Genomic DNA, 9,029 nt, shown 5'->3' on the forward strand with positions numbered 1-9,029 from the left:
ACTGGACTAAACAACGTTAAAAAGAAGCGAACGGCGCTCACTTCGCACTTAGACAAAAGAAGAAGGATAATCGTGTAAAATATAGTGTAGCCTCCCAAACAGTCATCCGGATATGCCTTTGATGTAAGGATAACAGGGTTGTATGATTGGGAGATTTAATTTGACTGTGTCACCCAGAGTATTAAAGGCCCGTGCGGGTTGTATGATATGAATGGTGTCCAGGAATGTCTTTTCACACAATAAAGCGTGACTCTCCTACGAATGGTGCAAATCCTCGCCACGAGGTATGACGAGTTACAGACTTGGTAGGATGGTAGCACATTGCCACTAGTGACTATAATTCTATGTATTTACAAAATCCTTAGAAAGAGATTCGAAAGGCCCAGAGATTAGTTCGATAAACCTGAGTGAGGCTAACTGTGGTGAAATTAAGCAGTGTCTAGCAGCGGTCGATTGCTGAGTCTGTTGTAACGGAAGAAAGCGATGAAGAGGTGGGAGGTAAATGCAGGCAGCCGCAGGCATAATAATAATGGACAGAAACAAATTGCAAAGACAAATATATTGTATATGTAAAATTGTATTCAATAAGTAGCGCAAAAGCATATTAAATCCAACAAAAGGTAAAGTAAGGCGGTTACATGGGTTTACTGTCCATTAAGATATCTGATGGAGGAGGGTAGATACCGTTCATTGAAAAATGAGGGTGCGTCGTCAGGCTCTTGTGCACCTTCTCTGATTTGAGAAACGAGAAGAGCGCATTTATATAGCCATATAACAATTACAGCGTGGAAATAGGTCATCTCGGCCCTTCCAGTCCGAGCCGAACGCTTACTCCCACATAGTCCCACCGACATCCACTCAGCCCATAACCCTCCATTCCTTTCCTGTCCATATACCTATCCAATTTTACTTTAAATGATAATATCGAACCTGCCTGTACCACTTCTACTGGAAGCTCGTTCCACACAGCTACCACTCTCTGAGTAAACAAGTTCCCACTCGTGTTTCCCCTAAACTTTTGCCGCATAACTGTCAACTCATGTCCTCTCGTTTGAATCTCTACTACTCTCAATGGAAAAAGCTTATCCTCCTCAACTCTATCTATCCCCATTATAATTTAAATACCTCCATCAATTCCCCCTCAGCCTTCTACGTTCCAAAGAATGAAGACCTAACTTGTTTAACCTATCTTTGTAACTTAGATGCTGAAACCCAGGTTACATTCTCGCAAATCTCTTCCGTACTCTCTCTATTTTTTGACATCCTTCCTATAATTCGGTGACCAGAACTGTACAAAATACTCCAAATTTAGCCTCACCAATGCCTTGTACAATTTTAACATTACATCCCAACTTCTATACTCAATGCTCTGATTTATAAAGGCGAGCATACTAAAAGCTTCCTTCTCCACCCAACCCACATGAGATTCCACCTTCAGAGAACTATGCACCATTACTCCTAGATCACTCTGTTCTACTGCATTCTTCAATGCCCTACCATTTACCATGTAGGTCCTATTTTGAGTAGTCCTACTAAAGTGTAGCACCTCACACTTATCAGCATTAAGCACCATCTGCCATATTTCAGCCCACTCTTCTAAAATGTCTAAATATCTCTGCAAGCTTTGAAAACCTACGTCATTATCCACAACGCCACCTATCCTGGTATCATCTGCATACTTACTAATCCAAATTGCCACCCCATCATCCAGATCATTAATGTATATGACAAGCAGCATTGGACCCAGTAAAGATCCCTGAGGCACACCACTAGTCACCGGCCTCCGACCTGACAAACAGTTATCCACCACTACTCTCTGGCATCTCCCATCCAGCCACTGTTGAATCAATTTTACTACTTCAATATTAATACCTGACGATTGAACCTTCTTAACTAACCTTCCGTGTGGAACCTTGTCAAAAGTCTTACTGAAGTCCATATAGACAACATGCACTGCTTTACCCTCGTCAACTTTCCAAGTGAACTCTTCAAAAAATTCAATAAAGTTTGCCAAACATGACCTTCCACGCACATATCCACGGCAACTGTTCCTAATCAGAACCCGTCTTCCAGATAATATAAACCATCTCTAAAAATGCTTTCCATTAATTTGCCCACCATTGACATCAACCTCAGGCCTATAATTGCTAGGTTGACTCTTAGAACTATTTTTAAACAATAGAACAACATGAGGAATACGACAATCCTCCGGCACCATCCCCGTATCTAGTGACATTTCAAATATTTCTGTCAGAGCCCCTGCTATTTCTACACTAACTTCCCTCAAAGTTCTTGGCAATATCCTGCCAGGACCCGGAGATTTATCCACTTGTATATTCCTTAAAAGCACCAGTACTTCCTCTTGTTTAATCATCATAGTTTCCATAACTTCCCTACTTGTTTCCCTTGCCTTGCACAGTTCAATATCCTTCTCCTATGTGAATACCGAAGAGAAGAAATTGTCAAAATCTCCTCCATCTCTTTTGGCTCCACACAAAGCTGTCCACTCTGATTCTCTAAGCGACCAGTTTTATCTCTCATTATCCTTTTTCTGGTAATATAACTGTAGAAACCCTTTGGATTTATTTTCATCTTACTTGCCAAAACAAACGTGTATCTTCTTTCAGTTTTTCTAATTTATTTCCTAAGATTCTCTTTATATTCATTATATTCCTCGAGCACCTCATTTACTCCATGCTGCCTATATTTATTGTAGATATCTCTCTTCTTCCGAACGAAGTTTCCAACATCCCTTGAAAACCTTGGGTCTCTCAAACTTTTAAACTTTTCTTTCAGCCTAACAAGAACATAAAGATTCTGTACCCCAAATTTTCACCTTTAAATGAACTCCATTTCTCGATTACATCCTTCCCATAAACAAACTGTCCCAATCCACTCTTTCTAAATCCTTTCGCATCTCCTCAGAGTTAGCCTTTCTCCAACCAAAAATGTCAACCCTGGGTCCAGTCCTATCCTTCTCCATAATTATATTGAAACTAATGGCATTGTGATCACTGGATCTGAAGTGCTCCCTAACACATACCTTCGTCAGGTGATCTATCTCATTCTCTAACAACAGATGCAACACTGCCCTTTCTCTAGTTGGTACCTCTATGTAATGCTACAAAAAAAAACTATCCTGCACACATTTTACAAACTCCAAACCATTCAGCCCTTTTACTGTATGGGCTTCCCAGTCTATGTGTGGAATATTAAAAGCTCCACAATCACAACCCTACAAATATCTGTTATCTCCTTACAAACCTGCTCATTCAATTCTCGCTCCCCATTAGCTCGCATTTAATACAGTCCTATAAGTGTTACTACACCTTTCCCATTCCTCAATTCCACCCAAGTAGTCTTCATAGACGAGCCCTGTAATCTATCCTGCCAGAACATCGCTGTAATATTTTTTCTGACAAGCAATCCAACACCTTCCCCCTCTTGTCCCTCCGATTCTATCACACGTGAAGCAACGAAATCCAGTAATATTTAGTTGCCAATCACACCCCTTCTGCAACCATGTTTCACAAATAGCTACAACATCATATTTCCAGCTTTCAATCCATACTCTAAGCTCATGCATCTTTCATACAATATTCCTCGCATTACAATAAATGCATTTAAGCAATTCTCCACCTCTTACTCTCTATTTATCTCTAACGGTGCAAACAACTTTACTAACTTCTTTTTCTTCCTTCTCCCATACATTTGTTCCTACACTCTGGTTCCCCTCCCCCTTTGTATCTACTTTAGATCCACTGGAGTCTCTCTAGCAAACCTACCTGCAAGAATATTTGCCCCTCTCTATTTCAGATACAAACCGTCCCGCTGGAACAGGTCCCACCTTCCCTGAAAAAATGCCCAATTATCTATAAATCTGAAGCCCTCCCTCCTGCACCATGTTTTCAGCCACGTGTTGACCTACGCTATCTGACTATTTGTAAACCCGCCTGCATGTGGCACTGGTAGCAATCCTGAGATTGCTGTCCTAGTGGTTCTGTCCTTTAACTTGGCGCCTAACTCCCTAAATTCACCTTTCTGGACCTCTTCACTCTTCCTACCCACGTTATTGGTCCATACATGGACCACGACATCCGGCTGCTCACCCTCTCTGTTGATACCGAGAACTCGATCCGAGATATCGCGGACCCTGGCACCAGGGAGAGTGCAGACCATCCGGGATTCTCGATCTCTTCCACAGAACCTCTTATCTGTCCCCCTAACTATCGAATCCCCTATCACTACTGTTCTCCTCTTTTCCCTCCTTCTCTTCTGAGCTGAGGCTGCCAAAGACGCAACTACTGCAACTTAGCCCTGGTAGGTCGTCCCCATCAACAGTATCCAAAAGAATGTACTTATTATTGGTGGGAACGCCCAGAGGGGTGCTCTGCCCATTCTGTCCAATCCCCTTCTCTCTCCTGACAATCACCCAGCTACCTGTCTCCTGACTCGGAAGGGTGACTATCTCCTTTTAACTGGAGCTCCAGCTCCAGTTCCCTAACACCGATTGTCAGGAGCTGCAGCAGGATGCACCTATTATAGGTGTAGTCATCAGGGATAACTGTGCTTGCCCTGACTTCCCACATACTGCAAACGGAGCACTCAACTGCCCTAACTGCTGCCTCCATTACCTACTCCTAACCTAATTAGATCAATTAAAGGACCTTACCCGGCCTTACCTCATTTGGTGTGAAGCTCGTCCTCAGCCTCTGCTCGCCGAAGCCTCTCGAGCCAAAGCCATCCTACTCCGTCTCCATCTACTAAATCGCCCGCCCCGTTAATCTGCTCGTTTTTTAAATTCTCCCGCTGTCTCACTGGCCGACTTTCACGCGCTTGCGTAGTCATGCACCGTACAAACCTCGCCTCTGCCTGTTCTCGCCGAAGCCTGTTGAGCCAAAGCCGTTCCAGTCCACTCCGACGGTGGCCGCTACAACGATATTCGCTGTATATGGTCGTCTTGTTTTAAACCTTTGGCATGCTAAGTCACGCGCCTGCACAGTCTAGTCTCTTCCCTCCCCATCAGTTAAAAAAAAAACGGCTTTTCTCCGAGATGCCTTTACTACTTCCCTCTCCGCCTCTTGCGTGATCGAGGACTTTCATGACCTTCATCTCCTTTTTGAAAATGTCTTCGATCCTGTGGTGCCACGTGTACATTCTGGAGTTGGCCGGGTGTACAAATTTCTGCAGCTTTTTCCCAAATTCTGCAGATATCAAACGATGATGCAACCAGTTAGAATGCGCTCCAGGGTACATGCATAGAGACTTCTGAGTCTTTGACAATATGCCACGTCACTTCAAACTCCAAATGGAAATTAGCCGCTGGTGTGTCTTCCTTGTAATTACATCAATTGGTTGGTGAAGTGCGAATATGGCTCGTTTAGGGAAACGTAGATGACGAGAAAAAATGAAGCTCGCCTGAAGGATATAACATAACAAACATCGAGCTGTGGATCCCTTCACGACGATATAATGATTGAGAATTCTCTTGACGGGGAAACCAGAAGGTAAAGGGTTGAGGCGACCATGGATCCGGCAGCCACGCCTGATATTCCATAGCGATATTAGGGGTAAAGGTGCGTCGGGGATATTCAAAGTTAAGTTGAATTTATTTTCAAAGTAGACACAGTATATGTCGCCATAAACAACCTTGATATTCGTTTTCATGCGGACGTGCAAAGTAAATTCAAGAAAAATACCAGAAGCAATGAATGGCTGCACCAAGCAGAACGGACAAACGACTAACGTGCAAAAGACAACAAACTGTGCAAAGACAAATGAAAATTATCATAATCATCATCATCATCATCATCATCATCATCATCATCATCATCATCGTCGTCGTCGTCGTCGTCATCATCATCATCCTCCTCAATAAATGCCCGCCTGTACCCAGATTGGGCAGTGCTCTGCTCATCGCCTGCACTTCATGTTATGGGCGACTGTAATTAAAACCTCGCTATAGGGATAAAATTAACATCGTTTCGCGTTAGAAATGGAGACATATCTGCGGAATACAGTAGTATGGCCGCTGCCAAGGGATCACCAGGGAATGCCTAGAGCTGTCTCTGTGCGTAGCAGTAAGAGAACCGCTAGTGGTGTACTGCTGAATAGGCGGTCAGCAACCAGGAAATCCTAAAAAGATACTGCCAACATTCAGAGTCGCCCTTCAGCATCACAGGCTGCGACTACAGCAAGTCCACTTATAACTGAGACCATTTAACGCAGATAAAGGAAGAAAAACATCCATTCGGAATTCGCCAACAGAGTCAGTACAGGAACCAAACTCAATATCTGCTTTTAAGGCTCAATTAAATACGCAAATTATTTGAATGATTATCTGACCCAGTCAGATAGCTAAGATCCAATATGACTTGGCTAAACGTTTAATTACATGCGATTAGCATTACCAGCTCTGGGCTTCCTTTCGTTCCCGGGTAACCTTCGTCGAGGAACTCAACCGAGTCAGCTACGATAACCCGTGGGTATAAAACGGGGATTGAAAAACGCACAATCTGTATTTCAGCTCAGCTCCAAATACCTACACGAATCACCACCAGCAACAGTCTGGATGTGATCTCCCTCTCTCTCTCTCTCTCTCTCTCTCTCCTCTCTCTCTCTCTCTCTCTCTCTCTCTCTCTCTCTCTCTCTCTCTCTCTCTCTCTCTCTCTCTCTCTCTCTCTCTCTCTCTCTCTCTCTCTCTCTCTCTCCCTCTCTCTCTCTCTCTCCACCCCCCTTCTCTGTCTCTGTCTTTTAACGATGAGCGAGAGCCTGAGAGCACATTCGTTCTCGAGTCAAGGTCCTTGGGGAAGCAAAGAGGAAGATTGCAATATCGGGACAGCGAGCTGCTGGTCTCCCACTATCGGTGTTGGAGGAGCAGCTTTCTCCTGCTCGCTGGTGAGAGAGAGCCTGTCTGAAATATTAAATGTTGGCTTTTCTCTGTAATTTTTGATCGAGTCTTTGAACAATGAATTTTTCGGTGGCATGTTTCAGACACAGTTTTCTAGTTCTGTAGCAGTACTGACGGTTTCCAAATTTATTTCATTTAAATACATAAATACGTACCCAGTTAAACGGTAGTTTACTTTTTTAAGTCTTTTAATCTACCTCCATGAAAATGTTAATCGGGGCAATCACTTAACTGGGCCAAAATGAAGTGTTTCCGATTTGTCCCAATTAACGGGAATCTACTCTGTTTATATCCTGGTTCAGTTGTACAGACAGAGCACACCACTGTTGTAACGCTTGCTTCCTGGAGTTATAGTCGCCGTGCTGTCAGCTTGAAGCAGTCTGGCCATTCTGCTCTGACATGTCTCATTACCAAGGCGTTTTGGTCCACAGCACTGCCGCCCATTGCATGTTATTGTCTGTTTCTTTGTTTTTTCTAACCATTCTTGGCATGCCTTGGAGACTGTTGTGCTTGAAAATCCCGTCAGATCAGCAGTATCCGATGAACAGCATGGCAGAACTCCCGGGGTTACAGGAAGGACGTGCAAACTCTAAAAAGATGACGAATAATTCAGAATGAAACCGACATGTTATACGACAGACACAAGGAAATCTGCAGATGCTGGAAATTCAAACAATACACACAAAATGCTGGTGGAACACAGCAGGCCAGGCAGCATCTATAAGGAGAAACACCTTCTGTTGAATATAGAAGTTACCTGTGCTGCTAAAGCCGTGTGCAAACCCGCAAGCACTTTTAATGACCGTATGGCAATAAGAATCAGGCTGAGTTGTTTTCTCACGGTCAGTACTCAGAAATAATGAGATTGTTGTCTCGATAGTAAGGATGAGTAATTAACCACAGAGCATCATCCTGGGAATCGCAATCCCATTATAAACCCGGTACTTTTGCAAAGCATCGTGTCAGAGTGCCGGTCTAAGCCGTCAGTGACAGCGCTTTAGAAATACACCGCTTCTCTCAATTATGGGAATGCCAATAATCTTGCGCGTCCAAAGTATTTATTATCCCGTGATTTCGGCGGTTGGAGTTCCCAGTAAGTTGCTGACACGACATCTATGTTACAGCTCAAAGTTAAGTACGTGGGATGGCGTATTTAGTCCCGGGTGTTGACTTTTTGACATAATGGTCTGTTATCTTACACAGGTTTCCTGCGAAACACCGCTCCTTGTGGAAGTTAAATTTCATGCCATATTCCACTGAAAATCTAAACCTGACATTGGCAGCGTTTTATTCTCTGCACAGCATGAAATGTCCTTAAGTGCTTGATGAACGTTATACGTTATACGTTATAACGTTATACGTTAGTCTGGGTATAATTAAAGTCTTTACTGCTTTTACTATATGCTTACATTGAGATCTCTTTATGCAGATTTTCTGAAGGCTTCAAACAAATTTTCTCCGAAGTTTCGTTTCTTTTATCCACACGATGGTTTATTTTATTTGCTTGTTGATATTCCAGATACTTACGTGTTTCATATTGATCTGTCGTCCGTATTTTATTCTGTTGCTCTGTCTTATGCTCTGTCTACTGCACATTTCTTTATGTCCTTGGTCCATGTTTATATCTTTCGAAAATAGTTCTACACTTTGAATTAACTACTTTAACTTTACTGAGTTAAGTTTCAAATTTCAAATCATCCATATATAGGTGTGTCAAGGAAAAGTTCGTTTGATTGTTTCTGATTTTATATCCTATTTTAGTCCAGTTCAGTGAATTAGAGCGCGGGTTTGAAGCTCAAGTTGGATTATACGACCGCCCTGAAACAAAAGATGTCTGGATTTATTTTGTTGCTGGTGTTTCTACTTTTTGTTTCTAAATGATAGACAATACTTCGTGAGATGTCAGAATTTCGCAAATATTCATGCAGTTTATATTTATTAAGAACGTCTATTAACTATGAGTGTTGGACAGAATGAACAGTCAATATAAGTCAACACCTTGAAAGATTTCTGTATTTCCTCCCGGCTTGAGGTAGAATTACAGAAGCAATTACATCCTTTCACAGCCTTACCGCATCATTTCCTCTCTTAAGTAAGTATACTGTGGTCATCTAATCGA

The sequence above is a fragment of the Hemitrygon akajei genome, chromosome 24 (genome assembly GCF_048418815.1).
Source record: "Hemitrygon akajei chromosome 24, sHemAka1.3, whole genome shotgun sequence".
NCBI lineage: Eukaryota > Metazoa > Chordata > Chondrichthyes > Myliobatiformes > Dasyatidae > Hemitrygon > Hemitrygon akajei.